This window comes from Osmerus eperlanus, chromosome 21, assembly GCF_963692335.1.
Source record: "Osmerus eperlanus chromosome 21, fOsmEpe2.1, whole genome shotgun sequence".
NCBI lineage: Eukaryota > Metazoa > Chordata > Actinopteri > Osmeriformes > Osmeridae > Osmerus > Osmerus eperlanus.
The window spans coordinates 1,191,310-1,207,126 of NC_085038.1; the positions used below are offsets into that span (position 1 = coordinate 1,191,310).

A 15,817-nucleotide genomic window follows, 5' to 3' on the forward strand; every position below is an offset into this window, starting at 1 on the left:
CTATCTATCTATCCATCCATCCATCCATCCACCCATCTATCTATCTATTTATCTATCTATTAAACCGTTTGTCTACTTTCATCTCTCTCTACTTAGAAATCCTCAGAGGGAAGATGGAATAAACTGTTGTTCTTCTTTCTTATATTCTTCCTCTGTTGTCTGAATCAAAGCCCGCTCTGCCTTGTCAGCCCTGTGGACTGAGAGCGTGGAGTACTGGCCTTGCTCTGGACCATTCTGAATATGTTAACAGCTCCGCTTGCCTTGAACTGTCACAACTTGAAAACCCAGTGTGTTAAGAGCCTTTTTACAGAGCGGCATTCATGAATATCCTCCCGTTTCCATAGACTTGACTGAGGGGGCTCTAAAGCGCTCCTGTTATTACACATTAGCAATTTTAAAAGGCGCGAGGCAGGGATGCGCGTGGCCCGGTTCAGTTTAATGTGACGGAGACGTTATTAGAAAGAGTGAGGGTCGCTGAATGGCTGGTCTCTGCTCGGGGGGGGGGGGGGGGGGGCAGTCGTGACCTTGGTCCATCCAAGGACAAGGACACTTGAGCTCGTAAAAAAAGGGGCTGGTTCAATTACGCACACGTTTACAAAGGCTGTAGGAGCGCCACTGAATGGGTGCTGGGTCTGCTGGGTCTGCTGGGCCTGCTGGGTCTGCTGGGCCTGCTGGGCCTGCTGGGCCTGCTGGGTCTGCTGGGTCCGCTGGATCCGCTGGGTCTGCTGGGTCTGCTGGGCCTGCTGGGTCTGCTGGATCTGCTGGGTCTGCTGGGTCTGCTGGGTCTGCTGGGCCTGCTGGGTCTGCTGGGCCTGCTGGATCCGCTGGGTCTGCTGGATCTGCTGGGTCTGCTGGGCCTGCTGGATCTGCTGGATCTGCTGGGTCTGCTGGGTCTGCTGGATCTGCTGGGTCTGCTGGATCCGCTGGGTCTGCTGGGTCGGTCCGTGGTTCAAGCTCGCTTGTGCTCAGATTGATGGAGACGGAGAGGTGCGGGCCGCAGGGTTGCAGCGCTGGCGTTGGGCGGCCAATGAGATGAAATATCCTCAATATCCTCCTCACACACACACACATAAACACAGACACACACAAATAAACACACACATACTTCCCCCTCCTCCTGTTACTGACATAAGCATCCTTGTCTAACTCCATGGAGGGAACTCACTCTGGCCTTCCTGCAAAGTTGTGTAACTTTAACTGAATTAAAACCGAGTCTGGCTCGATCAAAACTCAATCTCTCTACATGAATAAGCTGTGGTAACGCGCTGAGCAGAGCGACGGCTTTTCTATGGGCTTAGCTTTGGCTTCCATCCAAGAGAGATTTGAGTCTCATTGTTTGTCAACTCAGACCCTGCGAGGATGCTGACAGACCCCGCCCAGACACGAGGACAGACGTCAGTGTGACAGGTCAGGATGCTGACAGACCCCGCCCAGACACGAGGACAGACGTCAGTGTGACAGGTCAGGATGCTGACAGACCCCGCCCAGACACGAGGACAGACGTCAGTGTGACAGGTCAGGATGCTGACAGACCCCGCCCAGACACGAGGACAGACGTCAGTGTGACAGGTCAGGATGCTGACAGTATCACAACACTACCGCTCGTGGAAGTTGGAGGTATCGGTACTCGTTGGATGTACCGGTACGTGGAAAAGTACAGCAACAAGAGACTTAAGATGTCTGCTGTAGCAGAGCATGTTGTTCCTTCTGGAGAGTTTGTATCAATACTAGAAGAAGCACATTCTTCCCAGATATATCATTCATGACAACGTGAGACAAAAGACGATGTCAAAACACAGTGATTCTACCCGAACTACAACACATAAGTTCACAGCGGCTTTGAATGTTTATCAACAGATAAAAAGTGAATAAAACCGCACTTTATCCTCTCTGCATGGGCTGTGTATCGCTCGTATCCAAAATGATTTCTTAAACACAGTCAATTAGGCTATCAAAGCCAAGATAAAACCTCAAATAGTCTCTGCTTTTGGCGGCTGCAATTTTCCCCCCAAACTAATTACTTAAGCAGTTGTCAAAGGTTTGAGACCAGCTCTTGAATTCCAATGAACATTGTCCATGGGCAGCGCTGGTTTTGCATATATTATGAATATTTCAGCTTTTTCCAGTAACCTTGGTGTCGCTCGGCAGACAGAGATGGGTGGAAAGCCCATTTAAAAGCTCCTGTGTTTTAGAGAGGAGGAGATTGGTGTTAGGCTTTATCTATACTTGACATTTAGAATCATTTGTAATTAATTCATTTGGAATTCCTTTTTTCACTCTCTAAAAGAAAGGGTGTGAGCGCCTCATGGCCTCAGAATGTAAAGACGATTGTTTTCCTGGAAGGACACGGGACAAACACACACACACAATCACACACACATACATATACACACATTCACAGACCCACACACTTACACACACTCTCACGCACACACACACACATATGATGGTAAGAAAATAAATACATAAAGAAAGTACCTGTTATTGTCAATCCTTCATCAAGAATGAGTTAAGAGTGAAAAGCTGTTGGTGTGGTTATTGTTACAGGAAAGAGAGGATGGTTCAGCCTGAGGTTGGTCAGCCTTGGTTTCCCTGTCTATTCTCCCAGCTGGGAGCCTCTCTGGTCAATTCCCACAGTGTGTGTTTGTGTGTGTGTGTTTGGAGGAAAATTGCAGTCGGCAGGTAGTAGTTGTACTGTGTGTGTGTGTGTGTGAAAGAAGGAGAGAAAGGAGAGAGGGAGAGAGAGATAGAGAAAGAGGGATGTAGAGAGGAGAGAGAAGGAGAAATTGAGAGGGAGAGAGAAAAAGGGGGGGAGAGAGTGAGGAGGGGAGAGAGAGAGATGAGCTAAGGTTTCCAGTCAGAGCTGCAGGTTGGTAACCTAATCACACAGCTGTGGCTTGGAGAAACATGGAGCTCATTCATCAACACAGAACATGAGCTCATTGCTTACACCTTTTAGAGAGAGTACACACACGCACGCACACACACGCACGCACACACACACACACACACACAGTGGTCAGTAGGTAGAGAAGGTTGCAATCTGTCTTCATGTGTCTGGCTTTGTGTCAAGCGTGGTTGCCCCTCCCCCTCCCGTTCAGAGCCCACACACACACACACACACAGACACACACACACGCCTCTCAGCCCGGCTCTGGAAACAGTGGAGGGAAAGTGGGGGGCTATTGTGTGTGTGAGAGAGTGTGTGAGTGTGGGGTGTGTGTGAGAGAGTGTGTGGGGTGTGTGTGACAGTGTGTGACAGTGTGTGAGTATGAGGGTGTGTGTGTGAGTATGTGTGTGAGAGTTTATGTGTGCGGGGGTAAGGGGAGGGGTGTGTGTGAGAGGTTGCCAGCTGGGATTAAGGGATCGTGAATCAGTGTGGGACCACCTTGCTATCTAGAGATCTTTTCTGGAGAGCCCAGTCCACTTCTATCCCCTCCTCCTCCATCTCCTCCTCTCTTCCATTTGGGATGTCCTGTCTTTAGCTCTGCTCTCTCTGCCCTTTTAGTGAGTGGCAGGGAAGACAGTCTGACACAGCACTGGTCCAGTAGTGGTGTGTGTGTGTGTGTGTGAGTGAGTGAGTGAGTGAGTGAGTGAAGAAGGGAACAATGAAATGCCCCCCCCCCACATCATACAACATACACACACACCATACAACACACACAATACATGACACACACCATACAACATACACACACACCATACAACACACACAATACATGACACACACCATACAACATACACACACACACCATACACAATACATGACACACACTACAACATACACACACACCATACAACACACACAATACATGACACACACCATACAACATACACACACACAATACAACACACACAATACATGACACACAACATACAACATACACACACCATACAACACACACAATACATGACACACACCATACAACATACACACACACCATACAACACACACAATACATGACACACACCATACAACATACACACACACACACACACACACGTCACCACAACACAGTGAAAGCATGTCAATTCAATGCAATCTCACTGTGGCCTGTCCCAATGCCATTTCTCTGGTCAGGAAGGACAACAGTGTTCAAACCCCTCTCATCTTCCTCCTTTCTCCTGCCAGTACAGCCTTCCTCCACTCTCTCAGTGTCCCAGCCCAGAATACAGTGTTCCTGTTTAGGAGCTGCTATGCTGTAGCAACATCAGAGAAAATGTCAAGGATTCTGAAGGCTTGCTTAAGTATGACTGGATTTCTTTGCCTTAAACTTTCAGTGACATTTTTGGCTGTCGGAAAGGTCACTGACAGCTCCTGTGAAACGCAAGCTCTTTTAGGGTGAACTTTAATGCCAGGTTAATAAATGTTACTCCGCAGTGTGTCGCTTTGTTACCTAGCCTAGCTCAGCTTGTCAGAGTGGTCTTTATCAACAGCTGTGTAAATGTGTCCTGATCTCAAAGCGGTTCTCCATGGTGGTGCCACTTCCAGACCTGACAGATCTCTCTTCAGGATTCACGAGACGCATTTGGGGTTAGGATTAAGCTCCTTCTTACCCTCTCTCTCTCTCTCTCTCTCCCTCTCTCATTCTCTCAGAAACACACACCGTCACTAAAACATTTATTGTTCCGTTGATCATCAAGCCATTGGTTGATTCAGGCTTTTTTCATTTCAGTGACTGTTGTCCTACACACACACACACACACACACACACACACACACACACACACACACACACACACGCACACACACAGTGAATAGAGTTTCAAAAGAGGCTGACAAAATGTTAGTTTTCTTTTTAAATCTGGGATTAAACGTGTTATTTACTGCAGCGTTCTGTACATACAGTGCATGACATTCCTCCAATCCTCTGGTTACTGTTTCACTGCCTCAGCAGCTACAGGATATGGACCAGGAACACAGTACACAGTAATGCACAATTACTCCTCCAATACAATGGTAGACAAAGACCATTTGGAGAGATGCAGCATCTGATGAAAAGCATTGAACGGGAATTAAATCATGTTTTCCACACCGCGGTGTCAGGAAATGGTGCTTGAGACACGGAGGACTGCGACCAGGGGTTACAATCTGCGGACTGAAATTGGAAATGAACAGTCTTGCAGTTTCCATTTTGACTGCTTCATGTCAATAAAAGTCAGTTTCCCTTCAGTGCTTCCCTCCACAAACCACTGAGGCTGTTTTCTTGTTCCAGAACTATCAGCACAGACCAGGTTGGAGCTAAATATCATCAAAATGTAAATCCTAATAACAGAAATGACCAGTATGGTACATAAATAAAATAATATTTAAGGATGATCGCCTTTTAAAAATTCAAACATCTTGATATTATATACCACTCATCGAATAATATGCAACGATACACACAAAATACGTTTCGTTTTGTTCGTGGCACAGGTGTGTTGGCACAGTTCAGTTTGTTTCTTCACAAATATAGCAGTTTTTTTTTATTGTGATGGTTTTTTTCCCCTAAATGACCTCTATCACATGGAGACCAAAATGCCTTAACTAAATACAGCAGTAAATATGTCATTCTGCATGCGGAGGTGAGCCATGATAGTCTATGTATACCAGGATCATATAATGTGATTTATGGTGGTAGTGAATTATGGAAACACTGACCTTCCTTTTACATCCCATCAAACTGATAACTGCTGGCTAGTAAGCTGGTGTCATGATAGTCGGAGAGAAGAGAGAAGGAGAGGAGAGGAGGAGTACAAAGGAGGAAAGGAGAGAAGAGGAGGAGAGAGGAGGAGAGAAGGAGAACAAAGGAGGAGAGGAGAGAAGAGGAGGAGAGAAGAGGAGTAAAGAGGAGAGGACAGAGAAGCTGTTTCCTTGTGAAGAGGCTGCAGGAGGCTTCAGTGTGTCATGTGTGGTACAGATCCATATCCACAGCTGCTGTAGAGCTACAAAGAGCTGTTAGGGCTGTTCCAGCAGGGTGACCACTGCCCCTCTGAAGTCACTGCAGAATACTGTACAACACATTATTTTATGCCTGGAAAATAGGAGAGTTCAGTAAGAAATGCTCTGAAATAACTGCAGTTCTTTTTCTTTCTCTAACAAGATTTCATGACAATACCACCTTGGAAATTGTTTTATATTGAAATAGAAATTCCTCTCCTCCACCTTTGTTTGCACTGCCTATTTGCATATCAAAGAAAGCCCATGGGGACATGCTTTGCATATTTACATCTGATTAGCAACTTTAAATGAATATGTCAAAAACGGTCGAGTTTTCATTTCTGACTGTCTGAAGACTTCCTAGCTTGTATAATTAGTGCCAGCATGTGTAATATAGCCAAGAAACAAAACAAGATCATTTTGAAACAACAGATGTTGAACCTTTTCTCATGCCTTTCATGAGGTATGTTCAAACATTCATAACCTTGGACCTGGAAGCGGGCTAAATGATAACTCCCTCAAAATGATGAAGGCAAAAACATTTTTACTGTATGTTTGTGGTGATATTTCTTAAAAATGACATTAAGGTCTTGTAAATTCTATCAGTCTGTTTCGGAGGGGAATATTTTTAGAAGTATCATGGAATATCTTGAAAAGAAGATGGCAGAGTTCAAGGTCACTGCGTTGTATGACAAAAACAATCTGTCTATTACTGTCTAAAACAGTTCAAAGTCACAACAGGGTAAAGCGATGTTCTATCTTCTTACCTGACAGCAAATATGTCTCCCTGTTTTGACATGTTATTTTTCTAATTCTGGGTCTGGAAGTGGGATCTAAAACAAAATTTAAACATATTTGTCTGAGTTTCTTTGTCACATAAGGGAGAAACAGAACATATGATTGTCGCACAGGCCTTCTCCTACCAAGCTGAAACATGACACATGTGACATGGTGTGTGCAGGCAGAAATGAAAGCCCATCTCCAAAACTTCCACTCTCACCAACTTCGGCAAGACGAGACCGCTGCGCCGGAGTCTGCGCACACAGCGGTGTCGGAAAGATGAACTACGTGATTATTAATTGGGGGGGTCCATTTTGATTCAGTATTCGTCGCTGCATATCGTGGTGGACCCTCGACGGGATCAGGCCTGCGTGGCTGAGTGTTGAGGGAGGTGGGGGAGAGCGGAGGAGAGGTGGGGGGGGCAGTCTGGAAGTCTCAGCCATTTGGAGCGATGCTCGCTAACTGTGCATCGGCATACAAATGAGCGAGGTTAAAAAGGCAGGGCTCCTGACAGAGACACTGGCTCTTCTCCAGGCTTCGTCCGCCGGGTCTCCACGGGCTTATTTCCGAAAGCACCTCCTAATATGGGCTTGTGTCAATCACCTCCGCAGACAACCCTATCCCTACTGATATGAAATAGTCATACCGCACATTAAAAACCAGGACACTCCTTCCGTGCAGTTCTCAAGTATTCTAATGAAATTCCAACGCTATATGAACGGCATAAAAGTGAATTCGGTGTCGGAGGATAGTTGGTTTCTTTCATAACATGACAACCCAGAATTTTGTGCGCAAACATCCTCACTTTGGTGCTAAAGGTTGACATTTTAACGTGTAAGATCTCCAAGCAGGATTGTAAGACTTTGTTTCTTGTTTGTTTATTTGTTGTTTGTTTTGCAGGTAAAATGAATGTGTGTGAGCTCTGTTGTTGTGAGTGGATGGACAGGTGCTAGGTGTCTGATCTCATTCTGCCTTGTTGATGTGTCAACCACACATGACAGCTGTGACACGGCGGAGAAAACAAGCCTTCTAAGTCTTCAAAACAAGTCGAAGCGGAATTTAGCATATCGCTAAAGAGCGCAGAGATTTTGCTTGTAATGTGTCAGTTGATGTGTCTTCCTGACTGTACTAATGTACTAATGTGTGTGTGGGAGGTAAGGGGGTAAGGAGACAGGAACATATTCTGTAATTATCCCTTCTGGAAAAAAATTTTTTTTGTCCTGAAATCGAATTTTGCAACTCTGAATGTGAACGGATACCATGTGGTTACAGTGTACCGGAGCAGCGGGATGGAGGAGCGGACTGGACAGGGTCAGAGTCTCCTGGTCCATTGTCCACCAGGGGTCAGGGGTCGCTGGGCCTCCACAGTCTCCCTGGGTGGAGCCCAGCGGAGGCTGGGCCTGAGAAGGCCACGCAGGGACGACCGACAGGATGTGAAGATGATGAGGAAACAACAGGGAGGCATTAATCTCTCCTCTGGTCAGGGTGTTGAGAGAGAGAGGAGAGAGAGAGAAAGAGAGAGAGAGAGAGAGAGAGAGAGAGAGAGAGAGAGAGAGAGAGAGAGAGAGAGAGAGAGAGAGAGAGAGAGAGAGAGAGAGAGAGAGAGAGAGAGAGAGAGAGAGGGAGAGAGAGAGGGAGAGAGAGGGAGAGAGACAGAAGGAGAGAGAGATACAGAACGAGGGATATAGATAGAGAGGGAGAGAGAGGGAGAGAAGGAGAAAGAGAGAGAGAAAGGGAGAGAGAAAAAGGAAAGAGAAAGATAGGAGAAGAGTTTATGGAGAGAGAGGTTCAAAGAAAAAGCGAGAGATAAAGACTGAGGGAGATAAAGAGATAAAGGAAGGTAAGAGAGGAAGATAGATAGAATGGCTCAAGGCCTGGCTTGTTCATCTTCAGAGATCCCACACGAGACACAATCGCTCTGTAACTGCTTTTACGCCTCGTGACATCATCGCTTGTATTCAATCATGTCTACTTTAAATGAAATAATTGGAAAGAATAACTAGCCCATTCATCAAATAGAATATCTCTATTAGAACAATATTGTGGTCAGTCCTTCACCGGAATTCATATTCAAACATTCAATTAAAATCTCAACATAGTTTTTCTGTCAGAAAATACTCACTACTGAAAGTTGATAACCTTGCTGTTACAATTGTGTGTTGAAAATGTACATTTTGGTTTAATGTTTTTGATGAAAAAAATGAAGGGGTCATCTCAAAACATTCACACAATTTGTTTTAGAAATGGCAAAGCCTCTTTTGAAATCCTATCACTCGATGCGTTTAAACATTGTGTTTCCGATGTGCAATCAATTTATCAATACTGACTAAAATCCTAGGTGTGCAGCATTGACTTGTTTAGTGGGTGCTGTATTTAATTCCAAAAACATCTGCATTTTGGGCAATATGAAGACATGACATTACTGGAGATGTGAAGAGCATCTAGACAGTAAGTAAGGAGTTATAACTGCGCTAAGCTCAGCCCTGAGAGAGACTTGAAAATTAATGAGCGAGGAACTCTTGACTTTTAGTCCATGTAAAAAATTTCATTGATTTCCATTATTCAGTTGCCTCTGAGGTTCTGAATTCATAAAGGTTTTTTATTTATTCCGTTCTCGTACTCACAAAGCCAGCTATGCCCAGAAGGATGGATGGTTGTGGACGAGGAAAGGAAAGCACTGACACGCTGAAAGAAAAAAAAATATTTTGTCCGTTAAATGTTTTCTGTTCTATCACAGCAGTGGATGAACTCCATCTAAAACCCTTTCCTCACCTCGGAATGTCGAACCAGCTTCTACACAAAAGTATCTTGACATCGCCTTGACAACGTCAGTTGGACAAGACCCTGAAAAACCACAAGTAGAAAAGAGAAAAAAGGAACATGAATAACTTTGTGTACAGGAGTTCTGAAAGAGGAGTGGAAACTGACATTTCAGTCACAAACAAAAACACAACGGTCTCACTCATAAGATTTTAATAATATTGGTTTTTGTTTATGTCTAAGGGCTAAGATGTTACTTAGCAATGTGGATAGTAAATACAGACTGCTTCTGTACTCAAAATACTATCAGAACTTCTGATCCTTGATCTTTGGATCTGCTTTCTTTATGCATTATCTGTATGTTGCTGTGGATAAAGGCATCTGCTAATTTAATTGAAAATGTACATGAAGGCAATGAACGATCAGGACTTTATTATGAGTAGTCATAATAACAATATGTTCATTTTGCAGGTACTTTTATCCAAAGCAACATACTATACTAGGATCGTCTTTCATAAACGATACCGTTTATGAAAGACTTCACCATTAATATGTGAAAACGTGAAAATATGGCATTGTTTGATATATATTTATATGTATGTCTCACCGTGTAACACAGGCAAACAAATTGAAAATTGTATTTTCTCCCAAAAATTATAATAATGCCAAAATGTAATTGAGTGTGTTGGGGAACACAATAAGGTAGTCTGTGTTAAAAGGTACTTACACGTGTATGTGTAAAGTGTTGGAACTGTTTTTCTCTGTTTCTCCCTCCCTCCCCCTCCCCGTCTCCCCTCCCTCCCTCCCCCTCTCCCCTCCCTCCCCCTCCCTCCTCTCTGAAGGCTTAAGAACGACTTCCTCTCCACCCCCAGAGTCCCACTTTCCACCAATCAGGAGGTGACGCACTCTCAAACGTGTCACTGTGACTGCCCACCGGGCTACTGACTCCTCTAAAAGACTCCTTTAGTGATGTACCTTGTGAGCGGGCCATCAGGGTGAGTACAGGTGATGCCACTGGAGTTGAACCAGGAACGCGTCTCCACAAAGCCCCCACGTTCACGGGGACCATCACAACAGTCTGCTGATAACTGGGGCCCTGCCAGTGTCTATTCACAGCCATACACAGGTTTCCACGCTAACTGGGGCCCTGCCAGTGTCTATTCACAGCCATACACAGGTTTCCACGCCAACGCCATGATAACATGCTTTCAGGAAAAAGGATCCAAACACAGTGAGACACAATGTGAATGTGAAGGACGCTGTGGTTGGTTCAGCAGCACCTGGTGTGGCTGATCAACGTTTTCTACACCACCTGACCAGACCATAGACATCATCTCTGTAGGAATATAATTACACTTTTCTGTCAAACCTGTGATACTTCCATGACCGGTCCATCTGAAGATTGCAAAAAATGTGATGCAATTAACTTGTTTCATAATAACAACAAGAAGCATAGAGATGTTTCCACTACTGGTGCCTCACTATGAGAACTGATGTTAAAGACAAGCAGTGGCCTTGAGAAAAACCTCAGAGAAGAGCAAAGAAAAGAAAATGTACGAGATTTGGGAAAGTCTAGGACATTAAGCAGTCTGTGACAGGAAATATAGGCTATATAGGCTATTGTGTCAATTGTCTTGGGGTTATGAGGGAATCGGGGACATGTAATTTAAGATGTACAGGTGGCCAACTGACAAAAGAAGGAGGCGGCGTTGATAATATATTTCTAGGTTTTGGGATAATCATTTCATACGTTTACCACTGGTTGGTTTGTGAACACCAGAAAACCTGGAATTCGGAACCACAAAAAACTCAAAAAAAGCTAACCGCATGGGTTAACTAATTAGTGGGCAATTGAGTACACTCGTGTCAGCCATTTTACAGGTTGTAACATAAAATATATGCGCCAAATAGACGCCGTCTGCTGCATTGAATCGGTTGAAGCTTTCAGTACTCACTGGTAGCCTATGAAGGCCATGGAATTGGTTGCCATCACGAGGTCTGACAGTTCTTCTACCCCTTAAGTGGCCACGGTGAATGGAGACCTTGATAAAGTCACAAACACAGTTCTACTAAGGCTGCCTTTAGGTATAGTTGTAAAGCATTGTTCCTGGATCAATATATTCGTCCACCTGACTTATAGCATGAGAGTTGCTCTCAATTTCTCAAAATGTTCAGTTATTATTTAAAACTTGGTTAAACTTTACTAGCTCAAATTGAGCTGTTAAGACTTTATTCTTTTATTTTTTATTATTCGCTGGCTTGTTTTCTTCTTCTCTTCTGGCGTTTGTTTTTCTTCCTTTCCGCCGTGCGGAGTGACATTGAGCCTTTCCCTGTCGGGGTGCGCTCGTGTTTCACTTCGCTGCACATCTCACTGTCCTCTCCGTTCTCCAGCCAGACATCGAGTTTTTGACTGAATATATTATCTCTGCTGTTGTTCAGTTTGTTGTTGTTTTAGCATCGAGGAAAGGAAATGAATTATTAATCGTGACAGAGATATGGGTTGGATTCCCCCCCTCAGATTCTACCCATTCATGCGCCACATTACCATCAGTTGCAGCAAAATATGCTCAAACCAGATCAACCTTATCATCAGTTCAGTTAAGTATGTCAGTCTAATACTTTTGTGAAGTATGATAAGCGATTGGCCTACTGATGAGAAACAATATTTGTAGGCCCCTAACCACTTCCTATGAGGAGCCTTTTCCACTCAACAAATTCAACAAATATTTAACTTTAATCAACTAATTTTTTGAGTAATTAGATTGACCAAACATGAATAAAATGTATAATAATATACAGAACCAGAGCATGATAAAAAAAACAATCTCAGAAGTGTTTAGTTACTGTAATATTAACAGTACATTTATGGTAAATAGTGATTACTGTGCCCCCTATTGATAATAAAATAGTAGTGCATTATCATATATCAGTGTCTGGAGCAAGGAACGTTGTCAACTCAAATCAAATCAAAATGTATTTGTAAAGCCCTTTTTATAAGCAATGTCACAGAGGGCTTCACATACGCCCATAGAACTGCCCCTCAACCAACCTAAACCCTCAAGGAACTCTGTAGTGTCAACTCTGTCTTAACCCTTGTGTTATCTTCGGGTCATTCTGACCCATCAGTCATTGTGACCCACCGTTGTATTGCGACAACTTTACCGCATACAAAAACAAAGTGAAGCATTTTCTTTTAACCGGTGGGCTGTCTCAGACCCCCCACATTGCGAAGGTTAAAAGAAAATTATTTTTATTTGTTTTTGTATTGGGTAAAATTGGGTAAACACAACGATGGTTCGTTATGAACCTTTGGGTCATGTGACCCGAAGGCAGCACAAGGGTTAATGACCCCTGAAGCGACAAAACACACATTTAACAATACTATTAATTAATAATACATTTTGCAATACCAAGATGATTACATATAAAGTTCCTGTCAAAAGTGTGGAGAGACATGCACCACATGTTTTTAATAGTTTTTAATGCATGAATTCAGTCACTCAATCACGGTCTGTAGGGCATTTAACCTACATGTATATAATGAGTTAGCATGTTCTCCAAATATTGCCTTAGATGGCAGTTTGATGAAAATTAAGCTTTTTGTACCAACAGCTGTACATTTTCGTCAAAGTAAATCTTCACACTTAAATGACCTAGTTTGTTGCATATATTTGTGTGTCTCTCAAAAACAAAGACGAGGGGTTTCCAAACTTTTGACAGGATCAGTACTGTTTCTTCATTCCCATAGAGATTAGCGTATTTACAGGAGGAAGATGACACAAAAGGTCATTGGTGAAACATGGACCGGCAAAATTGTGTCAGCTTGTCGTTGGATTGAATCGGAGGCACAAAGAATTTGTCTTTAAGCTTCACTTTTCACTCAGTCAGCATCACAGAGATCTGGGGGAATGAAGAAAAATGGCGCGGATTGACGGGTTATCCGAATCTATCAGCGTTCTCACGGAGACCACCCGCTCACCCATCAACATGAACTGTTATTGTTGCTAGACACAGGAGCGTGGTCCCATCTTCCCTGTCTCCCGGCTAGGACGGGTTGTCATCTCTCCTCCCCCAGGTCCTCTGTAACCCTGGGAGACATGGGGATGTGAAAGGCTTCAGTCCTTCAGGCCTCGGAAATTGTTTGTTGATGGTCATACCCTTTTCATAAAAGATTGTACGTGCTTACATGGGAAAATACAGTTTGATAAAATAATTGTTTTATATATCGTATGTTATATTTGTCACGTTTAAAGTACATCACCGTGTACAAAAAAGAAATGTTGGAGAGAGGAAAATAAAAATTATGTATTTATTTGTTTACCATGATAATCTTGGTGTACTTTGTATGACACAAACGGCAAATGTACAGTATTGCCTCCTATTTAAGTGAGCAAAAATATCCCATGTTTTTCTCAACCCTGTTTTACATTCACGCAAGCAACGTCAGACTATTTGGCACATCAAAGGACGACATAAATGTCATCCTCAAAACATTTGAACCACGTTACCACACACAGTCTCCTACAGAAATAACGCTGCAAGGATCTGACTGCAGCAATCACAGAAAACCAAGTGATTTTCCGTTTTTCCAAGGAGGGAAGTGAGCGCACTGTGATCAAAGGTCATCTGTGTGGTTCTCCCCTGCACCAGTTTCCTAAAATCCCTTCTGGCGCTGGGAACATTTTTGGCAGCAGCCTCTCTCTGCGGGGAAGCAGCTCCCCTGGCAGGGAAGCGAACTGCTCCCACCATGTGCCCAACAAAACACTGCTTAGGGTTACTCATCGATTGATTATTTGATAATACATACATAAGCAAGCTCAGTGGCACACACGCACGTACACGCTCACAGGCATGCATTTACGAGTGCACACACACATTCACACACACACATTTTTGTTTTTTCCTATTCCCAGTGATACCCACCTTCTGGTTCACTAACAGTTAACATATTCATACCTATTCTGTATATCCCCTCAGGCTTCTTGGAACAGCATATATGATGGATAAATATATACAGCTAAATGAACAGACCAGCGAATAAATAAATGCACAACAGGCAATGGCAGGGTTTCCAAGATTCGTTAAGAAGCTCTTAACGCTAAGAGCTTCTTAGGAACGTTCTAAGAACACTCTAGAACGCTCTTAGAATGCTCCTAAGAAGCTCATAGCGTTAAGAGCTTCTTAACGAATCTGGGAAACCCGGCCATTAATGGAACTGCCTTGGGTTGCACATTTATTGATCATCCTCATTGCCTTGAGAACGCAACAGTTGTTAGTGTGCGTGGTATATGTCATATACGTACCGTGTGTGTATCAGACCTGATTGGTTTAACTTTGCAACGTGACTCTGAATTCCTAAGCAGATGTGTGTTCCACAGTCTCATTTACACATTTGTCAATTCTGCTTTCTCTCTGTGCATCCGTGTGTATGTACACAGCAACGTAGCAGCCTGTGTTTGGTATGTAGACAGTAAGAGGTCCGGTGAGCCCACGAGCACCAGAGCAATGTCTCCCTTATTAGACTAATTCAGTAGGATCAGGCTGGGTTGGGTGCACCTGGAGAGACTACTCTGGGTTTGATTATGCAGCCTGTTTGCTCAGCTCTCGATTATTCCCCCTGAGAGAGGCCTTCTCCTCCTCATCAGAGAACATCACGTCTCCATGGTAATGGTCATTGTTGGTTGTCAACACCCAGCCACACACAACGCCAGAGCAGGCTACTACAGGATGAGAGTACCTCTTCTGCATGTGTGTGTGTGTGTGTGTGTGTGTGTGTGTGTGTGTATCATCAGAGGAGACACCTCCAGAGCATCTTGGCTGTCTGTGCACTCATCACATGGTATTGAATATAACATCTTAGCCCAGGTTCAAATTTAACCTTTTATCGTTAAAAGGGATAATGCCACAGTTGTCACTTACACTGGAAATCTTTCCTGGCTACAGTGGGGGGGGGGGGGGGGAGGCCTCCCTTTGTGTGTGTGTGTGTGTGTGTATTGATGGTAGGTTCCATAATGTATGTGTGTGAGAGAGCGTGTGTGTGTGTCGGTGGTAGGCACTAGTCTGAGTGTGTGTGTGTAAGAGAGCATTAGTGCGCACGTGTGTGCGAGTGTGTGTGTATTCCTCCTTCCCCACCCTCTCCCTACCTTACAGTCGCGCCTCTCCCTCAGGGGTGGTAATGGCATTCTCCATGACAACAGCCGTGTGACACCGCCGTGCCCTTGAGGACCAGGACGCCCCTCTGGAGAGAGCGCCGTGGAAACACGGCAGGGTCAAAGGTCGCCTCCCATCATCCGGCCCTTCCTCTCCTCTCCTGGTGCAGCGAGGGATGCAGGGAGAACGGGCCTGTATCCAGCG

At 44.2% G+C, this 15,817-nt stretch overlaps 1 long non-coding RNA gene across 1 annotated transcript; it reads right to left on the reverse strand.

Moving 5' to 3' along the window:
- Positions 1-5,842: 5,842 nt before the first annotated feature.
- On the reverse strand, positions 5,843-9,376 carry LOC134007775 (uncharacterized). Its single transcript, XR_009928078.1, has 3 exons — positions 9,328-9,376; positions 6,691-6,756; positions 5,843-5,994 (listed from the first exon to the last, which is right to left on the reverse strand). It is a non-coding gene; the product is annotated as an uncharacterized LOC134007775 (long non-coding RNA).
- Between the last annotated feature and the right edge of the window lie 6,441 nt (positions 9,377-15,817).